The sequence below is a fragment of the Petaurus breviceps genome, unplaced genomic scaffold (genome assembly GCF_028583685.1).
Source record: "Petaurus breviceps papuanus isolate PSGF00001 unplaced genomic scaffold, PetGlider_PUasm1.0 91041, whole genome shotgun sequence".
NCBI classification, from domain to species: Eukaryota; Metazoa; Chordata; class Mammalia; order Diprotodontia; family Petauridae; genus Petaurus; species Petaurus breviceps.
This window is the reverse complement of record NW_027187400.1, coordinates 36,046,605-36,069,366: the sequence shown is the minus strand read 5'-3', so window position 1 is coordinate 36,069,366 and position 22,762 is coordinate 36,046,605. Positions and strand designations below refer to the sequence as shown.

General features: G+C 44.4%; 2 long non-coding RNA genes across 3 annotated transcripts in view; both read right to left on the bottom strand.

Moving 5' to 3' along the window:
- The window catches only part of LOC138153893 (uncharacterized), a 354,866-nt gene that overhangs the window by 281,560 nt on the left and 50,544 nt on the right, over window positions 1-22,762 (bottom strand). The window lies entirely within an intron of this gene.
- Window positions 4,248-6,913, bottom strand: LOC138153940 (uncharacterized). The gene is made up of 2 exons (XR_011166504.1): window positions 6,693-6,913; window positions 4,248-4,856 (listed from the first exon to the last, which is right to left on the bottom strand). It is a non-coding gene; the product is annotated as an uncharacterized lncRNA (long non-coding RNA).

Below are 22,762 nucleotides of genomic sequence, written 5' to 3'. Positions count from 1 at the left end.
ACCTGTCTCAGTAATGGGTCAATAACCACCCCTATTGTATAGATTTCATTGTATCACATCAAATCACAATTTTCTGAGGTTGAATGCCTCAGTTTCCTCATCTGGAAAAATGAAGTGGTTGCACTTTTAAGGTCCCTTTCTATTAAGGGACCTGAGATGCCACTGATTCATTTTTCCAGATGAAGAAATAGTTGTTCAGGGAGAGGAAGGGACCTGATCATGGTCACATAGATAGTAAGGAACAGAAACATAATTTGAACTCCGATCCTTTGACTTAGAGACACGGTGATAAAGGGGAAAGAAGGCTGGATTTAGAGGTAGAGGATCTGAATTTTAATGGCTCTGCCACTTTGGCAAGTCAGTTCTCAACTCCACACGTAAGTAATAATATTAATAACTAGCATTTAATAGCACCTTAAAGTTCACAAAATGCTTTAGAAATATTGTCTTGATCCTCACAATCTTAGTGGGAAGAGGAGATGCTCTTATGATCACAGACGAGGAAACTGAGAGATGCAGGTTAAGTGACTTGCCCAGGGTCATACCACTAGTCTAAAAAATAAGATTTGAACTCAGGTCTTCTTGCCTCTAGTTTCTATCTCTTGCACTACCTAGCTACCTCTAAATGGGGAGGGGATTGGATGTTTCCTAAAGGCCTCTCTGACTTGAAATCTATCTGGTACAGTGGAGAGAGAGCATCAACCCTGGAGTCATGAGAATTGGAGTTCAAATCTGGCCTCAGACACTTACCCACTGTGTGACCCTGGATGTCACCCTGATTGACTTCCTCCCTACCCCCACACCCCCACCAAATCTTTGTTCTTATGGCTCCATGGTCAGCGTCCTTTCTGCTGTAGTAGAGAGGGAAGAGACTTTAGAAATCACCTATTCCAACACATTTTAAATGCCCCCACACTCAATTTTATAGGTGAGAGATGAAATCCAGAGAGGGCAAGTGCTTTGCCTGATATTACCTAGATAGTAAGGTCTTCAACCCTATTCACTTTTTCCTACTGGGCTGATGTCAAGTTAAGCCTTTTCAAGAAAAGAAGGGATGGTTGGTCCAAGGCAACCCCTGTTCCCTGCCATCTATTGAGGGTAGTCTGGGGTGGGGAGGTGGGGGGTGAGGGTGGGGCAAGGCTGTATCTTTATTTGAATGGTAGTACCCACCAGAGGGCTGGAGTGACTATGAACTAGGCCTAAAGGCTTCATTTGCTATAGGAGTTTTTCAGATCCTACCCATCCCACCCTTGCTTTGGCTTTTACTTACTTAGGTAAGCCTGAAGCTGGCGCATTTCTTAGAAGGCCTCTGGAGGTGGGCTCCTTCCTCCTCCCCCTCGACAGGCTGTGGGTCCAATGCAGGAGGAAGCTCCTATTTATAGACCAGAACTGGCCTAGGGGCTCTGTGAGTCCCGCGGTCATCAGTGGTTCCCACACTCGGCAGCCAATGGCTGGGGAAGGGAGAGACAATGAAACATGCAGCCACTTAGCTATGGTACACTGAGTCCCAATACCCTGGGGGGAGTCACCTTCTGCTTGAACCAACTGGTAGAGTGTGGAATGGTGGTGGTGATGATGATGGTGGTGGCCTGGGGGTGTGGGGCGCCTGGACCTGGGAAAGGAATGACCTTCCAGCTGGGTGTCCTTCCGATCAATGGCATTTCGGCACCCTAGTATGTGCCAGGCCCAGTGGGCCACCATAGGGGCATGTGTGAGGCAGGAAAAGGAGGAGGAGAGGGACCGAAGCAAGCCACTCACCAGGCAGGCAAAGCTTCATCTCTATCAGTGTGACCCTGCTAATGGAAGAAGCCTCCCTGGGGCCATTGGATCTGGAGTTCAAAAGATGAGGCTTTGACTTAGTAACCGGATAACTGTCTAAGCCAGGACTGTAGCCCAGAGATGGAAGCTCAGTTCAAATGACTCATTTCACAGATGAGATTCACAGCTGAGGCCCCAGGGTCACACCCAGCTGGTAAATGGACGCTGGTTTGTCCAACTTCCAACCCATCCACTGTACTGTGACACCTTCCTCATTTTATAGGGGAGGAATGTGGCATAATGGAAGGAAGGAAGGGGCATTTATTAAGCACCTACTATATGCCAGGCACTACTTTGAGTACTTTACAAGTGTTATCTCATTCTGACCATCACAACAATCTTAGGAGGTAGGTCCTATTATTATCCCTATTTTTTTTAAACAGTTGAGGAAACTGAGGTAAATAGAGGGGAAGTGATTTGCCCGGGTTATATAATCAAGCTAGTAAGCTTGATTTTGGATTTGAATTTAGGTCCTTCTGATTCCAGGCCCAGCCACCTAGCTGTCTCTGGGGAAGGATACCAGCTCTAAATTCAGAAGTATTTCTCATGAGTGTTACTGTTCTTCTTGAGTGGTTTTAGTCACATCTGACTATGACCCATTTGGGGTTTTCTTGGCAAAGAAAATTTCTTGGCTCGCCATTTCCTTCTCCAGATTGTTTTACAGTTAAGGAAACTAAAGCAAACAATGTTAAGTGACTTGTTTAGGGCCGCACAGATAGTAAGTGCCTGAGCTTGGATATGAATTCAGGTCCTTCTGACTTCAGGGTGCTCTACCCACTGAGCAACCCACCTGCCCTTCTCATGCTTACTTAATGCCTTTGCGATCCTTGGCAAAACTCAACCTCCCAGGGCCTCAGTTTTCTCATCTGCAAAATGAGACATGGTAATAGAATAAAATATGGTCTTTGTCGAGAGCAGGATTCTTAATGTACACCCTGTGAACTTAATTTAATTTTGAAAATAGTTTTTATTTTCTTTTAAAAATATTTTATTTTTTCTGATTACATATAAGAACAATTTTTAACATTTATTTTTTTTAATTTTGGGTTATAAATTCTCTTTTTCTCTCCCTTACCTTTCCCTAAGAGAGCAAACAGTTTGGTATAGGTTATACATGTACAGTTATGCAAAACATATTTCCATATTAGTCATGTTGTAAAAGAAAACACAGACCAAAATAAGAAAAATTTTAAAAGCTTATAAAAAAAAGTATGCTTCAATCTGCGTTAAGACTCTATCAGTTCTTTGGAGGTGGATAACATTTTTTATCATGAGTCCTTTGGAATTGTCTTGGATCATTGTATTGCCGAGAGTAGCTAAGTTGTTCACAGTTGATCATCGGAACAATATTACTGTTCCTGTGTACAGTTTTCTCCTGTTTCTGCTCACTTCACTTTTCATCAGTTCATGTAAGTCCTCCCAGGTTTTTTTGAAACCATCCTGCTTATCATTTTTTATAGCACAATAGAATTCCATCACAATCATATACCACATTTTTGATAACTGTATTTCAATCTAATCAGTTTCTTTTGTAATCCAAGGTGTTTTATTCATTCATTTAAAGATGTGATTCTGAGAAGGGGTATATAGGCATCATCAGACAGTCAGAGGGGTCCAGGATACACACAAAAAAGGTTATGAACTTGGGACTTAGTTGATCTTTAAGGTTTGAAATCTATGATACTATGAAGTGAAGGTCCAGGAAAATAAAATCACTTGTCCAAGGTAACACAGGCCAGGACTTGAATGTAGAACCTTTGACTATGAAGCCAGTACCCTTGCCACTGTAGTTACTTCACCTCTCCGAGTCCCACCTTCCTCTTCTGTGAAATGGAGGTAAGAGTATTTGGACTACCCACCTCAAAGGATCATTGTGAAAGACATGAAATGCTTTTAAATCTCTAAGATTTCTCTCTAAATGCAGATATTCAGGTACCAACTGTTCTCCATTCTGTTGACATGTATTGGCAGAAATCCAACTGTGTTGGCTGAGTGACTTTGGAGAAGCACCTCACTTCTATGGGACTCAGTTTCCTCTCTCTAAAAGGAAGGTGTTAGAGGATCCCTCCCAACTCTAACATTCACTAAACCAAACAAATTTAAGTTATGATACCAACACTAAAATTCTTAGTTAAATGATTCAACTTTTCTCTCCATGATGGGCATTTTCACTGGCATTTCCCATACCTGGAATTCTCTTCCTCCTCATCTCCATGAATTGGCTTTCCTGGATTCCCTCAAGTCCCTGCTCAAATCCCATCTTTTAGGAGAAACCTTTCCTGTTCCCTTTTAATGACTGTGTCTTCCCTCTCTGGATTATTTCCAATTTCTTTCTCCTCTCTCTCTCTCTCTCTCTCTCTCTCTCTCTCTCTCTCTCTCTCTCTCTCTCTCTCTCTCTCTCTCCCCCTCCCTCTCTCTCTCCCTCCCTCTCTGTCTCTCTGTCTGTCTGTCTGTCTGTCTGTCTCTGCCTCTGCCCCTTTCTCTCTATCTGCCTCTCACACACACGGAGAGATAGAAGGAGGGAGGAGGGAACTTATAAGAGCTTGGTTATACATTCTCTCCCCAATTAGATGATAAAGTCCTTGAGGGCAGCATCTGTCCTTTACCTTTTTTTAAATCCCAGGCACTTAACACAGTGCCTGGCACATAATAAATGCTTTTTTTTTGACTGCCTGGCCTTTGGTGTCCTCACCTGTCAAATGAGGATCAAGACCCCGGCTTTGCCATGCTGACCAAACAGGGCAGATGCTGATAATTAGTGGGATAGCACATGGAAGGGCTTTAAGATGTTTAGAGTACAGAGATCTTCCAAGCAAACCATTCTTTAAAATCAATCATCTAATACTTATCAAGTGACTCTGTCAGCTTGGTGGTGAGGTGGATAGAGTGCCAAATCTTGGAGTCAGAAAGACTCATCTTCCGGTGTTCAAATTCAGCCTCAGACACTTATTAGCTGCATGACCTTGTGGTGGCCTCCAGGGGAAAAAAAGGCACAGAATATCTGGGAAGAGCAATTCGAGGAACTGGGAATGCTTAGCCTGGAAAAAAGAAAAAGAGAAGGCAGGAGGCAGAGGAGACAGACATGGTAGCTGACTTCTTGTTATCAGCAAGGCTGTCATGGGAAGAAGGAATTCGCCTTACTCTGGTCCCAGAGAGCAGATCCAGGGAGCAATGGTTGGACTGTGTGTGTGTGTGTGTGTGTGTGTGTGTGTGTCTAATTTAGGCTCAAGGTAAAAAACAAACAAATCCAAACTTCTGAACAATCAGTTGTTTGTAGATGGGATGAACTGCTTTGAGAATTAGTGGATTCCCTCTCATTGGAGGGTTTCAAGATGAGCCTTAATCCCTCCCCCCCTCCCCACCTTGTCAGATATGACCCAGAGGGGAAAGTGGGGCTTTGGTCCTGGATGTACTTGGAGATCCCTCCCAACACTGAGATTTTGCAATGCTGTGAAATCCCAGCCCCTCAGTTGCTTGACAGATAGCCTGGGAGAGAAGCCGAGGCTAAAGAGTTCATCCTCAGGCAGCCAAACCCTAGACAAGTCTAGGTCCTCAGGGGATGGATACCTGCTTGGTAATCCTGTTTAAAACCTTTCCAGCTTGGAGGAATCTGCTAGAGCTTGCCCTCTGCTGGCAGATCCTGCACAAATCCAGAGTCTCCTTCACCCAGCAATGGGGCAAAGCAGGAAGACCTTAGGGGAAACTGATTTCTATGGCTGCCCTCATGCTCAGCTCCCAGAGGTGCTGAAAATCTGGTGGAGGTGTCTCCCTTAGCCAAGGATTCTTCACCTTCCCCTTGGACAGTCAGTCTGGTGGAGACTAGGGAGCCTTTCTTAGAACTGGGTTTTTAAATGGATAAAATGAAAAATATAGAATTTCAAATGAAACCAATTAGATTTGAAATACAGTTACTGAAATAAAAAAAAAAGTTCATATGCTATTACGAAGGGCTTAAGAGGAAAAATGCTATCCACCCCCAGAGAAAGAACTGATGGGGTCTGAATACAGGTCGAAGCATATTATTTTTACTTATGTGCATGTGTGTTTTCTTTTGTAAAATGATTAATATGGAAATGGTTTGCATAACTGCACATGTGCAATCGATATCAAATTAATGACCTCAAGAAACAGGGAAGGGAAGGAGAGAATTTGGAAGTCAAAAACAAAAAAAAAAGGAATGTTAAAAATTGTTTTTACATGTAATTGAGAAAAAAATATAAATAAAGTTTGTGAAATTCATTTTTTTTTTAAAAAGTAAGTAAGTTCATGAACCCCAGGCTAAGAACCCTGGATAAGTGATATAGGGTCTTTTGTTAAGATCCAAATGATCATTCCCCCCACACCCAAGCCCCCAAACTATTTTTTAAAATAATCAATGACTAAAACATATCAGCCAAAGTCAAATTATCTTTTTTTTGGGGGGGGGAAGGCAGGGCAATTGGGGTTAAGTGACTTGCCCAAGGTCACATGGCTAGTAAGCATTAAGTGTCTGAGGCTGGATTTAAACTCAGGTCCTCCTGACTCCAGGGCCAGTGCTCTATTCACTGCACCACCTAGCCGCCCCAACCAAACTTAAATTCTGCCCTGAGAAGCTCAGTTGTTAGTTAATTGACTCAATTTTGGGACCATCATACTAACACAGACTCAGTGTCTTTCTCTGTAAAATGGTCTTGGTGCCATCCATTTTGGCTCTGCACTCTTCCAGGGATATTCCAATGAAGATTTTTAGGGGAAGGAGCATTTCGGTGTAGCGGCTAGTCAGCAGGACCTGCTTCTTACCCTTGCTACCTATGGCAAGTCATTCAGTCTTCCACTGACTCAGTTTCCTTATCTGCAAAATGTGGGGGTGAGACTTGAAAAGTGAAGTGACTTACCTCTGATTGCAAAGGTCCTCTGCTATAATCTAAGTGACAATGGAGTAGAGCTGACCTGCATTGGTAGAGGGAGTTTCCATGATGGGAAACCACAGCTTTGGAATGATACTCTATCCCCCTCCACCCAATGGAGAGAGCTTTTCTGTGGTACATAAACTTAGCAACAGGCTCTGCTAAGAGAAGTCACTTGTATGCAGCTTCTAGGAGAAGAGAGGAGAGCCAAATGTTAATATTCCAGAGCTGGTGTTCTTTGGGATGGGGGTGAGCCAGCCTGGGGAAAGTTTGTGTATATACTGGGCAAATAACAAACTTGTTGGTAGGGAGGAGTTCCGGAGGACCCCAGAGGATTAAGTGCTTGCAAATAGATGATGCTAAGTACAATCGACCAGAGGAATACACAAAGTTGTTTTTCAAAATAAGTTTTTATTGGTACTTTTTGTTTCTTACATCACCATATGATTCCACATATCTCTCCCCCTTCCCCTTCCAGACTGCTATTCCATATGACAAATGGCATTTTTTTTGAAAGGAAAAAAAAAACCACAACAAACTTTGTACAGATGCTGGATACATTGGGAAAAGTTCCCAAACATGTGCAAAGTATATTCATGAAATTGTTTGGGATTTCTTCAGCCTTCAGGCTGTGGTTGAGCTAGGACTTGGGAAACAAGAAACAGAGAGTTATCTGAAACCCAGAGAAGCTTCGAGGCTTGCTTATGGTCACACAGCTGGTAAAGGTCATGTGTGTCTGTCTCCTATCTCTGTCTCTCCTTTTCTCTCTATCTCTGTATCTCTTTCTTCCTTTCCTTCTCACTCTGCTTGTCTTTATCTTGCCCCCCACCTTTTCCCTTCTCTGTCTCCCTCCCTCTCTCTCTTTCTCTCTCTCCCTCTCTCCTTTTCTCTGTCTTGTTCCTCTCCCCATCTATCTCCCTTCTCTCCATCTCAGTCTCTTGAGTCCCTCCTCTCCTCTCGCCATATAAAGGCAAATGTGTGTACACACACATATATGTGAATAGAAACATGTATGTATACATATGTATATACATACATACTATGTATATACAGTATGTATATATATACATATATACATACTGTTCCATTTATTATATTTGTATCCCAGCCACTAGCATAGAGCCTGATACTCAGTAGACCTCTAATAAATTCTTATTGCTTGCCTAGAGTCACACAGCTACTAAGAATTAGAGCCAGGGTTCAAAGCCAGGCCTTTTCCAGCCCCATTTCCCATAGCTCACTTCCTCTTAACAACACCAGTAACACTAATGTCAACAACTCATGCGTTTGTAGCACTTTGTAACATTTACAAAGTGCTCTCCTTAGAACAGCTCTGAGGCACGCTTAAACAATGTGTAAGTATGATTTTCCCCATTTTGCAGATGAAAAAATTAAGACTTTAAGGGATTTGCCCAGAGTCACATAGCTAGTGAGAAAACAGAATCTGAATGTGGCCTAGGCTTAAGCTGTTTCTACTATACCAGATGTAATTGAATGAAGTTCCCTTATGCGATTTTCTTTAGTGGCACCATGTGTCAGGGGTAAGACTTGAACTCAGAGGGGTGACTAAGTGGTGCAGTGAATAGAGCACCAGCCCTGGAATCAGGAGGACCTGAGTTCAAATCCAGCCTCAGACACAACACAAAAACTAGCTTGTGACCTTGGGCAAGTCACTTAACTCCAATTGCCCCTCCCCCCCAGAGACTTGAACTCAGGGCTTCCCAGCACCAATGTCACAATGTTCCATCCACTATACCAATGCCTCTCTCCTTCTCGCTTATCTAATTGTAAACAAAGAGATATTATATCCAGAAAGAAGTTAAGTGACTTTACCAGGGCCATATAGGTAGTATATGTCCAAAGCATACCATAGAGGACTGACCTTGGAATCCTCATGATCTGGGTTCAAGTCTGGCCTTGGACATATGCTAATTATGTCTCTGGGTGAATCACTTAAGACTATAAATTGCAGAGAAGGTGGTGACCTGTATTAATGGAGAGAATTTCCTCACCTGGGAGTTCTCTATACCAATGCAATCATAAGCCTAGTATTATCCACTGTTTAACCTTGGGAGTTAGTGCAGGCTCCCTCAGCTCAGAAAATAGCCCCATCTCCCCCTAGGTTTGGACTCAGATCTTGAAGAGGGAGGTGCCCCCCTGGCTATGGCCTCAGCTTCTTAGGCAGCTGTCATGGAAGAGATCGGGGAAACAGCAGGTCCCAGCTGTTTTCCCTAAGAATGGCCCCAGCCTTTTGTCCAAGACAGATGTTGGACTCGGAGCCCGCCAAGTTGTGGGAAAGTAGGACTTGCCCCCCCCCCCCCTTAGCCCCAGCTTGGGGACCAGAGGGCAGCAGAGGGATTAACCAGCCTGGGCTGGCTTGGCCACCCTCTACCCCTAGCCTAAGGGCCTTGGCCAGCTCAGTTCTTCTGCATCACCCCCATCTGCCCTCTCCCTCCTAGCCCTGGGCCCTGATACAGCAAGCTCAGCCTGCCTGCCTGCCTTGGGGAAAAGGCGGGAGCTGGAAGCTGCTTTCGAAATTCCTTCGTGTGAAAGAACATCTCTTTCCCAACTCCTGAATGGCAGAGCCGACCTTTATTGCTCTATTATATCTTGGAGCCAGATGGTCTTTTGGGAGTTGGATCCCCCTCCTCCCCCCCACCCCCTGGGATCCCCTGTCCTCGGCCTCCTTAATTCATTCAAAGTCAGCCCCCATCACTAATGCTGCAAGGAGTCCCAGGCACGCTCCCATTGTGCCAGGCTGAGATGGGATCAATGGAGAGACAGTGTGGGAAACTTGGGGAACTTCAAACCCACACAGCCGGCCCCTAATAAGCCCTTTGTGTGCCCGCAGCTCACGCCAGAACCCGGTGAACTCTTGCCAGGCCCCGCCTGCCCCAGCCTGGCCTCAGTCGAGCTGGGCAGGCCCTGGGGGAGGCTCTCTGGAAGTGATTCTCAGGGAGTTTCCAGGCCCCTGGTGGGGTTGGGGGGTCTGCCGGAGTGTACCCATGTAACCCATCTGGAGAGTCCGGGGGGCTGGACCAAGAAAGGCTAATTCTACCCCTCTGGGAAGTGGAGTAATTAACAATCTTTAGGTAACCCCTACTCCCTACCCCAGCAAAGGTTCTCAGTCTCCTCATCTATAAAATGGAAGTAATAATTCTGCCTTTATTTCCTTCCACTGATAGGAGCTGATGAGTTATGAACAGCATATCTGGAACCAGGGAGGAAACCTGAAAGAGGGCTAGATTTGGAGCTGGAGGGTGTGTATTCTAATCCTGGTCCTGGTGCCCTTGGATGAGTGACTTAACCTCCTTCAGCCTCAGTTTCCCATTCTGTAAAAGGAGGGGGTTGGATCAGTTGGCCTCTGAGGGCCCTGCCAGATAGGATCTTAGGTGTTAATTTCTGAAGCCCATTTTCCTTTATTTTAAAGATCAGATAATGTCATGGTCCCCATGTGGGGAAATAAGGATGGTGGCAAAGTCTGATTTTACTGGTGCTGGGTCCAAAAAAAAACAATGATTTTACAAGAGGGCACAAAGAAAGGGAAGAAGTTACATGCTGGGCAATTGTGAAGTGCTAGGTACATTACCCTTATTATCTCACTTGATCCCAAAATGACGCTGAAAGTTGAAGCAAGTCCCTATTTTACAGTTGAGGAAACTGAGACAAACAGAGATAAAGTGACTTGTCCAGGGTCACACAGCTAGTAAATGTCTCAGAGTGGATTTGAACTCAGATTCTTAACTCTAGGTCCAGCAACTTTATCCAATGGACTACCTAGCTTCCTCTAAGAGTAGGCATTAGTTAGAATAGCCCTTCCTATTCATGTATGGATGTCTATTTCCAAAGCCCCTTGTCCATGTGTGATGCCATCTGATCTTCACAAGTCTGTGAGGTAAGGAACACATCACTGGCCCCATTTTTACCACCCTAAGGGAGGTATTATCTCCCTCTACTTCTCCTTACTAAAATGAGGATACCATAGTCTCTAACCATAGGCCTCTGACAGTTCTAACCTTCCCGTTTCTGAGGTTTATCACTCCCCTTCCTTCCCCAGCCCTGTATTCTGTGTTCCAAGTGCCTTCTCCAATCTGACATCTTGTGTTCTCAGGGCCCTCCAGTTCTGACATTCCATGTTCTAAGGGCCCTCCAGTTCTGACATTCCCTGTTCTAAAGGCCCTCCCAGCTCTGACATTCTGTGTTCTAAGGCCCCTCCCAGCTCTGACACTCCCTGTTCTAAGGGCCCTCTAGCTCTGACATGCCCTGTTCTAAGGGCCCTCCCAGCTCAGACAAATTCTTAGGTTCCTCCCTACAGGCAGACAAGTGTTTCTGGTAGATATAGATCTGGTACTGGAGTCAGTAAGCACCAAGTTCCAATCTCACCTCATATATGAACTTTGCATGGTGAACCTATACAAGTCACTTAACCTCTCTCGGCCTCAGTTTCCTCATCTGTAACATGGAGATAATAATAGCACCTGCCTTCCAGGGCTGTTGTAAGATAAGAGATAACATATGGAAAGAACTTTGCAAAACCTGAAATCACCTTGTAAATGCTAATTATCCTCCTCCCCCTCCTCCCACTGGTGTTTTCATCCGGTGTTAGAAGGTCCCCTTGATTTTCCTTATTTCTATAAACAAGACGGAGGGAGCCATGAGAGGGAAAAGTTGAGGGTTTTCTGGACTCCCAAGGGGGAGAGCAAAGCCACAAGGACATAGAGAGAAGGAAAAGAAACTCCTGCTCCCTAATTCCTCACACTGCTTAATAAAAAGAAAAAGCGGTCTATACCCCCCCCCCCCCCCCATTCTTTTCCCACCCCCTCCCAGCCCACCCTTCCCAGAGCTAGCCTGGGGACAGTGAGGGAAGCTTGAGGGGCAATTTCTCATTTCCTGGGGCACTGCCTGGGAGAGTCCAGGGGATTACAGCTGCTTTGCACATGAATGAGGGAGGCAAGCTTGGGGGACAAAGGGCCAGGTCCTGGGATAATGTGTGCAGGGCTGGGAGAGCAGCCCATTGCCTGATGGCAGGAATCAATGGTGGCTCCAAGGAAGCGTGGGGGAGCTCAGGGCTGGGGGCGTGGGAGAGGAGACTACCCCAGCCTAGGCCTGCTGAACTCTGTCCCCACTGAGCTGCCGGAGACCAGCAAATTGGGCTGGCCCAGAGGGGAAGCTTAGAATGAATGGCTCTGTACCAACCAGAGACTGTGAGGTGCAGTGGTTAGAAACCTGACCTCAAAATTGGGAACTGGGATTCTCTGCCAACTTCGGGCTTGTGCAGGTTGAGCAATGCCTTTAAGTCTTAGTGAGCCCAGGCAGCTTTCTAAGAGCAGCCCCAGTATTGGTCAAGGGGAATTTCTTCGCTGTCTATACCTTACCATAATATAGGCTGGAAAGAACCAAAGTCCTAATGTACAAAGCACTTTCCCCCCTAATAGACCCTGTGAAATCAGAGAATTTTACATACAAGGAAACTGAGGGCCACAGAGGGTTAGGGTTGCTAATCCTAGTAGGTAACTAACCCTCAGTGAGGTTGCCTACTGAGTCAAGCATTATTAAGTGCCTCCTCTGTAACAGGGGACTAGATGGAGCAGTGGATAGAGTAACAGGGCTGCAGGCAGGAAGACTCATCTTCCTGAGTTCAAATCTGACCAGACACTTGTTAACTGAGTGACTCTGAGCAAGTCACTTAACTCTATTTGCCTCAGTTTCCTCCTCTGTAAGATGACTGCATAAGGAAAGGGCAAACCACTCCAGTATCTTTTCTAAGAAAAACCCAAATGGGGTTGCAAAGAATCAGAGGTGACTGAAACGAATCAACAATAAATGAGACAGGCCCTGTGTATAGTTAGGAAGAATCAAGGCAGTAGGTGCAGGTAACAAGCACTGATTAAATGATTCCTATGTGCCAGGTATTGTACTAGTCACTAGGAATATAAATACAAATCCGAGTTGGCTTCTGCCCTCAAAGAGCTTACATTCTAATGGGGGAGGGTGACAAACAACAGGGGGGGGGGGAATTAAGTTTTTATTTTTTGTAAGTAGTATTTTATTTCTTCCAATTACATGTAAAGATAGTTTTAAACTTTTTTTTTCTTTTTGGAAGGGGTAAGGCAGGGCAATTGGTATTAAGTGACTTGCCCAAGGTCACACAGTAAGTGTTAAGTGTCTGAGGTTCGATTTGAACTCAGGTCCTCTTTACTCCAGGGCAAGTGCTCTATTCACTGTGCCACCTAGCTGCCCCTAACTTAAAAAAAATTTTTTTTAAATAAAATTTTGCATTCCAAATTTTTTATAAAATTTTGAGTTCCAAATTTTTCTCCCTCCCTCCCTCCTCAAGGTAGCAAGCAATCTGATATGTTATACATGCTCAATTATGTTAACCCCAGGGAAATGAAGTTTGGCTAGTTTGGGTTCCTCTAGTGGAAGATCTCAGGAAGGTCTGAGTTCAAATTCAGCCTCAGACCCCATGGCAAGTCACAATCTCTGTCTTCTCCTGTTTCTTCAAGCATAAATTAGGGGAAATGATTGTGAAGAGCTGTAAAGATGATGGGCATGAATGCTTAGTCCCCTCCTTTCTCCAGAATGAAGGCTCACCAATGGGCCAAGGGACTGGAAGGGCTGATGGGAGTTCCAGGGTGAGATGCAGCAAAGGCATAATGCTGAAGGCTGGGAAGGGAGAAGCACAGCATGGTGCTTGGCACATTTGCCCTAATAAAGGTATGTTGGATTAAATTGGACCCAAGTATTCTGATTTGAAGTTCACTCTGCTATCTCCCTACATTATTCAGAAGCCCCAGAGGAGCTCGCCATTCTAGTAGATGACATTAATATACAGCTTTGGGATTTATAAAACTCTTTATAGACATTATCCCACTGGATCCCCATAACAACCCTGGGAGGCAGGTGCTATTATAATCCTCATTTTACAGATAAGGAAACTGAGGCTGAGAAAGAGGTTACACCTTACCCAGGGTCACACAGCCAGCAAGTGTCTGAGGCTGGATTTGAACTCAGGTCTTTCTGATTCCAAGGCCAGCAGTGTGTCCACTAAGCTGCCTGTCTAGTGGAAAGTATGTTGGCTTTGGAGTCAGGAGTGTTTGTTGCCTCAGATAGTTACTGAGTGACTCTAAGAAAGAGGTCATTTAATCTCTGAGCTCCAGTTTCCTTGTCTGTAAAATGGGGATAATACTTTTCCTCTGTACTTCATAGGTGGTGGGTTGTTTGTTTTGTTTTTGTGAGGAAAGTACTTTGCAGATCTCATAATGTTATGTGTGTAGGTTTTTATTATTGTTATGGAAGGGGAAAGGGAATAAGCATTTATAAAATACCTACTATGTTCCGGGCACTTTGCTAAGTACTTTACAAATATTATCTCTTTTGATCCTCACAACCTCCCTGCAAGGTAGATGCTATTATTACATTCCTTTCATAGTTGGGGAAACTGAGTCACACAGAGGTTAAGTGACTTGCCCAGGGTCACACAGCTAATATGTGTCTGAGGACAAATTTGAACTCAGGTCTTCCTGATTCCAGGTCCAGGGCTCTATCTATTTTGTCACCTGGATACTAACTTATTATAATTAAAGTTATTGTTATTATTTTCCCCAATCATTGGTTTAGAGCCGGAAGGGACCTTGTCTTATATTCTCAAACTCTCATTTCAATGAGAATACTTTAATAAGAAAACTGAGGACAGGGGTAGGATTTTCCCAAGGTCTAACTTAAAAAAGGCAAAGACAGGATTTGAACCCAGATGCTTTGACTCTAGGTAGGATGTTCTTTCCCCATTACTACTCCAGAAACTCACTGCTTATCTATGTATCATATGCTAGAGGCACTATGCTATGATGGCTAGAAAGCTGACCTCCAATTCAGGAAGGCCTGGGTTTGAGTCCTATTTTTAACATCCACTGGCTGAATGATCTTGGGTAAGTCACTTAATCTCCCAATGTTCAAAGTGATTTCTCTAGTCTTAGAGAAGACTGAGCAGGTGCCAACCTGCCTTGATAGGATTGGTGGATTTTCCTCACCTGGGAGTTCCTCAATCAATGAAATTGCAAGCCTAGCCCCTCATCTTATTCCTGTTATTTGTTAGATGCTGAGAAATCATGTCTTGCCTTGTCTGTAAAGCAACAGGGTTGGAGGAGATGTTCTCTCAGCCCTTTTCTTTTTCTTTTGGAGGGGGGAAGGCAGGGCAATTGGGCTTAAGTGTCTTGCCCAAGGTCACCCGGCTGGCAAATGCTAAGTGTCTGAGACCAGGTTTGAACTCAGGCCCTCCTGACTCCAGGGCTGTTGCTCTCTTCACTGCCATCTAACAGACACTGCCGCACAATGCTTATTTCTATAGGGCTTGAAGGCAGAGCTAGAGCACTTGGAAAGGTAAACTTCCTGGGAAGCTGGGGCTGAGGCTTTTGAAATTAAACATCAGTTGCAGAGCCATCCCAAGGAGGTAATTCATAACTGGAAGGAAAGATAGAAAGCTATGGAAGGGAGGAGAGAGTCCTGGTCTGGAGGCAGAGGTCTAGGATTCCAATCTCCTATCTGCAGCTTACTACCTGCTTGACCATGGGGAAAACGTGTAACCTTGGATTCTCAGTTTCCTCATCTGTAAAGTGAAGGTGTTGGATGAAATGACCTTGCAGTTTCATTGATTGAGGAACTCCCAGGTACGGAAAGACCACCAACCCCTTCAGATCTAAGACTACGTTCCCATGAAATCTCCTGTGACTCAATTTCCTCATCTGTGAAATTAAGGAAAGCTTGGAGGTCCCTTCCAACTCCAAAGTTATGATTCCTATAAAGTCAGAGGCTCTAATTTAAAATCCTGTATCTGCCACTTACTAGCTTTGAGATTTCTTTTTTTTTTCTGGAAAACTTTTTATTGGAGGTGGAATGGGACACAGCTAGACACAGTTTAGATAATTCCAATTTTGTTGGCAACATCTAAAGCATCGTAGTCTGGAGCAAGTCAGACATAGGCTTTCTTCTCTCCATCAGGCTGGATCAGTGTGTTGACCTTGGCCACATCCACGTCATACAGCTTCTTTACGGCCTGCTTGATCTGATGCTTCTTGGCCTTGACATCCACAGTGAAGATTAGAGTATTGTTGTCATCAGTCTTCTTCATAGCAGACTCAGTGGTCAAGGGAAACTTAATGATGGCATGGTGATCAGGCTTGTTTCTCTGAGGGGCACTTTCCTGAGGGTATTTGGGCTGCCTTTGAGCCTTAGTGTCTCGGGTCACCGGAAGGTGGGGAATGTTCAGATCTTCTTTTTGTGGCTATGGACACCCTTCAGCATTGCCTTCTTGGCCTTCAAGGCTTCCTTCTTGGGGGGACAACAGGTTCCTTCTTTGCCTTTGGTGCCATCTTAGGGGAAAGGCTTTGAGATTTCTTTAATGTGTCTGGGCCTCAGTTTCCTAATCTGAAAAATAAGAGGATTGGACTCTAAAGGTTCCTTTTAACTTTAATTTATGGTCATATAATGTCCGAAGGGTAACTAGGTGATGTTATAGTGGATAGTACTTGAACTGGAGTCAGAAAGACTCATCTTCATGAGTTCCAGTCCAGTGTCAGACACTTACTAGCTGTGTGACCCTGGACAAGTAATTTCACTCTGTTTGCCTCAGTTTCTTCACCTGTCAAATAAGCTGGAGAAGAAAATGGCAAACCATTCCAGCATCCTTGCTAAGAAAACCCAAAATGGGGTCATGATGAATTGATATCTTGAAGTGACTAGGGACCAGACACTGACCTGACCTGTCTTCATTTGCTTTGCTCTGGACACTTAAACCTCTGACTCAAGTAGCTGATGGTGAATAGAGTGAATATAGTTCTGGTCCTGGAGTCAAGAAGACATGAGTTCCAATCTGGCCTCAGACACTTACTAGCTGTGTGACTCTGGATAAGTCATTTCACTCTGCCTCAGTTTCCTCAACCATAAAATGAGGATAATAAATAGCACCTTACTCCCAGGGTTTTTGTGAAGATCAAATGAAATAATGTTTGTTAAAAGTATTTAGCAGAGTTCCTGAAGCATAGTAGGTGTTATATAAATGTTCACTTCCTTCCCCTCACCCTAATGGAGATCTCTTTTAACCTTTAGCTATGTGGGTAGAGAGGTGTGTCTATAGACAAAAACTGCTCCATCCCCAAATCTTTGCTTAGTCAATGGCCTCCTCAGCCCCTGCTCATCCTATGCATCTTCTCCATGAGTAGAGTCTCTCAAGGTTCAAAGTCTCTCAGCCTTTCCCAGCTCTCCTGACCCTACTCTTTTTTATAGGTTGTCTTTCCCATTAGAATGTGAGCTCCTTGAGACCCTGGACTCTCTTTCTCTTCTGTTTGTATTCTCAGCAGCTTAGCACAGCTCTTTGTACACAGGAAGAACTTAAGAAATTCTTCATTCATTGATTCATTGATTGATTGATTGATTCATTCATTCATATATTCATTCATACTCTTCCACTGCCAGAAGGCTTGTGATTCCTGAACCATCCCAAGTTAAAAGCTCCCTGGGTGAGCCTCAGACTGGAAAGAGTGGAAGTCTGAATAATAAAATAGCTGAAACTCTGTGTGTGTGTGTGTGTGTGTGTGTGTGTGTGTGTGTGTGTGTGCCCATCCCTGGGCATCTGGTGGCAGATGGAGTTTCTGGAGTGGGGGATGTGCCAGGCCAGTAACCCAGGGGGACCCTGCCCTTTGAGCCCTTTTTGTGGGCAGTGGTAAAGGGGAGGAATGGACCAGCCTGGCCACCTGTGTTCTGTTCTGGGGAGGGCTTCTGATCCGTCCTCGGTGTCTCCTAATTGACTTTTTGACGACTGAATCTTTCTATCCCACCATGTTGCCCATGTTCCTTGCCTGGACTCCTCCCTCCCCCAATCCCCAATCTGTCCTACTTTTCCAGGGTATAGATCTATAGATTCTCCTTGTACTTCAACCTTGTAGGAACCCACACTTAGCTCCCAGCTGATTTCCTACACGATTCCCCACGCTCTGACCAGCATTGCTTTCTCCTTGCTTGTATTACTTTGTATATGTTTGGTGTTTATTTAATGGTGACACAGTGTATCTCCTCTGTAGAAAGTAAGCTCTTAGAGGACAGAATTAATTTCATTGTTATCTTATTATCTCCAACACCTAGAAGGCAGCAAGTACTTCATAAATATTTGCTGTATTGATTTAAAGATCATTGTATTCCCCCCTCCTCCCCAGAAAGTCATCATCTCTTGAAATAAGGTAGTAAAGAGATAAAGCAGTTCTGAGAAACACAGCATCACCTGCGTCTCATGGTATTTGTTTTGTTGCTTTTGTTCATTTGTTTTTCGGTCTTGTCTGACTCCATTTGGGGTTTTCTTGGTAGAGAAACTGGAGTGTTTTTCCATGTTCTCCAGCTCATTTTTACAGATGATGAAACTGACAGCACAGACAATGTGAAGAGAGTTCTACATCTGTAGTCTCCTACCTCCCCCAAGAATGCTTTACAGTTTCAAGGCTGTCAGTTTTCAAAAGGGGAAACCGAGGCACAGAGAAGGGAAAGTGACTTGCTTAAGGTCACACAGCTAGTTATGGCAGCATAAGGGACCAGAACTCAAGTCTTCTGCTGCCTTGGCTGGTATTTTTTAACCAGGAGAATGGGTTGTATGGGACAGCAAAGGGTGAGGCTGTCTCCACTCTTCCCCCACCTCAATCCCCAGTGCTTTGCCCATCCGTTCCCTCTGATCTGCTGAAAAGGCTGACTCTTAAACCATCAAGAGGGCCTCCCCTCCCCTCTTCTGGGCCAGATGTTAAGCCCCAGAGAAGTTGTGTCAGGAGAGAGTAGTTCCCCAGTCCTGCCTCCTCCCTTCTTTCCCCTTGATGGATGGTTTCTGGGGTGAGGGCTGTCCATATGGCCCTGGGCAGCCCTTGGGGCCCCTCCTGGCACAAAGGGAAGCTTGTAGCCCGGCACGCTTCCTTTATCCCAGGCTTGGAGCAGTGAATGGAGGCCAGTGTGGGAAACGTGGAGGAAGCCGGGACTCACAGCGGCTCAGCCTTGTCACACACTCCGGGCGGGCCCCTGGCTCACATCTGCCTGGCAGCCGCCAGAAAGGCTGATGGGGGGAGGGAGGAACAGGAGGAGGGAAAAGATTAGGATGCTGATAGGAGACAGAAAGCTGACACTGTGCAGAGATTTGGGAGGCAGGAGGCAGTCCCACCAGCCAAGAAGACTTTGGAGTATAACTTGGAAAAGAAACCCATCCTACCTGATGCCAGACGAGGTCCAGAGATTTCAGCGCTGGGTAGAGCAATAGTTCATATTTTTAAAAATACTTTATATATTTTTTAAAAATTAGATCTTTCTGTTTTTACATCACCTTCATTACCAAATACATCCTTCCCCTCTCCTTTCCCCAGTGAAAATTATTCAGCAGAATTAACCAATATATTAACTGCTGAGTCTGACAGTATATGCAACATTACCACCCAGAGGCCCCTACTTCAGCAAGAATAGCTTAAGATTTCAAAGCCCTTATCACTTTTGGTCTTCAAAACAGGTTGACAAAGTCAGGTCTTAGCATTCCTATTTTAGGGATGGGGAAACTGAGGTTTGGATAAAAGGAATAACTTGCCCAGAATCACACAGCTAGGAACTAACAAAGTCTCCTGACTAAATATGGTGTTGTCTGCTACACCTTGTGATCATACCAAGGTCAGGTGTTTGGAACTTTTCTCCAGGAAGCCCAGTCACTGGACAGAAGGTTCAGGATCTTGGGCCCTCCCTATGGGGCAGCACATTGCCTGGGGGGTGGGTGCCAGGGAACTCAGTCCCTGGTTACTACCCTTGCTACCATTTCTCTCTGTTCTAGTCTGATTTAATTCCTTGTGCTGTGAGTAAGTATGCGGTCAGCAGAGTTCCCTGCTCTCAGTTGTAGCCTGATAAGACTCTAGTCAGAGACACTTTATGATTGGAATGAAAGGACTGACTTCTCCAATTTTCATCAGAGCAAATAACCTGGCATTATAGGAAATGAATGAATAGATGGGTGGGTGGGTGGATGGATGGATGAATAGATGAATAAAATAATTTTATTAAGCAGTTATTATGTGCAAATTTGGGGGCTACAAATAGGACCACCTTCTGCTCATGTTTTAAGAGGGGAGACACCCACACATAGGAAGTTTCAACAGCAAATCAAAGGGTAAGGTCCCATGGTCCATAAAGTACTACAGCAAAGCATTTTCTTCAATGCTATTTTAACTGATGAAGTCTTATCCATTTCTGAAGTCAAACCATTAGACAGGGCCAAGAACTTTGGTATCAGAACTTCCTTTCCCAGGTTTTCAGTAGCCATTACTGCAGATGAGGTGCGGACTGCCTAGTTTATACCTCCACATCCCAGAGTGTTGGACTATGGCTGCTCAGTCTGGGCTGGGAGCAAGGTCAGTAGTTTGGGAGATATTACCATTCCAAGGGCTTTGGGGTTCTGGGTCCTGAGCTGCCTCTGTCAGGATCTGAGACATCTTGTTTCTTCAAGTGCATGCTTTCCATCCAAGGAACACTCATTCTTCATGTAGGTGCATATGGAGAGAAGAGTTCATGTAGCCATTTTGGGCTCAGTCTCTGAGGGATTACCACAGGGGATATGCATCTTGTATATAATGTATAATATACATTATACATATGAACCTGAGATTTAGGTAGGAGCTCTGACTCTCTATTAGTTCTGGTCTTTGTGAAGTGGGAAGGATGGGAGAAGGCGACAGGCTCTTGGTACTGTCTTGGTCCAGATTAGTTAGGTCCTTGTCCCTAAGGATTTCTTTGAAGATCCCTCTGTCTAGGATAAAGGGAATGCAGTGAAGGAGGTAGCACCCTCACAGTTCCACCCTTGTGGGGAAGGAGCTCACCAGCCTCCCACTACTCCCATCAACCACAAATAACTGCCATTACCTGAGCAGGGAAGATAGCCTAGCTGATACTGCAAGGGGCCCTGAAGGGGAGAGAGGAGGCATCATGCTGGGAGGCATGGCAAACCACCTTGACCCCTGACTCCCTTCAACTCCTGATGGAGACAGCCCAAGAACTCCAAAAACAGCAATTCTGTCTCTCCCCCCAGGCTTTTGTCCAGCTCCATACTTAGAGCCAACATCAGTGAAGTAATCCTTGTGGAGGAGGAATTGTCTGTTCTCACTATCCCTAACCCAGACTGCCAATGACAGGCTGCTAAGCCAAAGGGCCCAGATAGCAGCAGCATCCCTCAGACCACTGACCCTTCTACTAGCCTGGCCTCAGCAGCCATAGTCCAGGGAAGCAAGCCTAGTAAAGGTGAAAACTGGCAACTTCCTCTACAGGGGCTGCAGCCCCTGTATCCTCAGTAGTCAGAGATCCTGAAGAGACAGACAGGAAAGTTCCTGTCTCCGGATTCCTTAGCATCACCAAACAATTCAATAGTTATGATTTTATTTAAGATGTGCTCCCATCTGTTTTGTCCCTGTACCCTAAGGACCATGAAGTTTTTCCTTCTGACTTGAAGCTGAAACCTTTAATACATGTTTTCTCCCCCACTGTCAGCCAGTTGGTCAATAAACATTTATTAAGCACCTACTATGTGCCAAGAACCATACTAAGTTCTGGGGATACAAATATGAGAAAGAAAGACTGTCCCTGTCCTCAGGAATTTACAATCTAACAGGGGAAGGCAACATACACTACATGGGACCTCTTAGAGTGAGACAGTCTTACTATTGTTGATTTTTTTTGTTTTATATGCCCATGATTTGATGTGGAGCTTTGCATATAATAAATGATTAATACATGACTCATCCATCCATCCATCCCTCCATCCCTCCCTCCATCCATCCATCCATTCATGTCTAGACTTGGAATCAGGGAGTCCTGGTTTTAAACCCTTCCTCAGACACTTTTAAACCATGTGACTTTGGTCAAGTCCCTTCACTTCCCTAGGACTCACTTTGCTTCTATGTAAAATGAGAGGATTGACTCCTTTGCAGAGGGGAGAGACATTGCATATGCTGAATGACTTAGCTATTATGTTAAGTTTCACTGCACTGTTTTTTTTTTCTTATTTCTTTAAAAATTTTCTTTTTTATAAGGTATGAGTCCTGTGCATGGAAGGTGGGAGAAATATATTCAGAAATAATGGTGATGTTAAAACAAAAGATATCTATTTTAATTAGCTTAATTAAAAAGAAGATAAAGTAAATCCAACAAGTTGCTTTCAAAGCTGTCCTGTTTCCTTGACTTTCCTTCTGTTCTAATAGAGGCAGCTAGGTGGCACAGCAGAGGTTGATTGATGGGTGTCGTCAGAACCTTAGAAACCATTCCAATCACTTTCAGTTATTAAAATAAGCATACTAAAGCCCAGAATGGTTCAGAGACTAGGCACCTAGATGGCGCCACAATACAAGGAGTAATGGACCTGGAGTATCGAAGACCTGAGTTCAAATGAATCTTCAGGCACTTGTTATGTGACTGTGTGCAAGTCACCTAACCTGTTTGCCTCAGTATCCTCGACTGTAAAATGGGCATAATAATAACCTTCAGGGTTGTCAAGTGGATCAAATGAGACATTAGTAAAGTACTTGGCACACAGTAAGTACTTCATAAATACTTATTTCCTTCCTAGTCTGTGTACTTTAAAAATGCTTCAACGACTCCCTTTTCTTTCCTTATTATTCTTTTTATAAACCACAGGATCTATAACTGACTTCTTCCTACCAAATCTTGCCTTCCTTTAATTGGAAAAAAAAAGCAAAACAAAACATAATCCTTGTAACAAATAAGCTAAGCAAACACAAATGCTTGCCATATTCAAACCATATGTTTCATTTCTGCACCTTGAGTCCATTTCTCTTTGAAGGGTTAGGAGGTGGGTAGCATGCTCTGTCATCCCGTGTCAGTGATTACTACACTGATTAGAGTTTTTACATTAAAGAAATCATGACATGAGGGGACCCTCATGTCTCACTTGCTCAACATCCAAGGGTTCCCAAATATTTTGGTGTGTTTTGTATCTATCCACCAGTTGTTTTTTTCTTTTCCACAGAGCTAGGGCTTGTTTCTGTGAC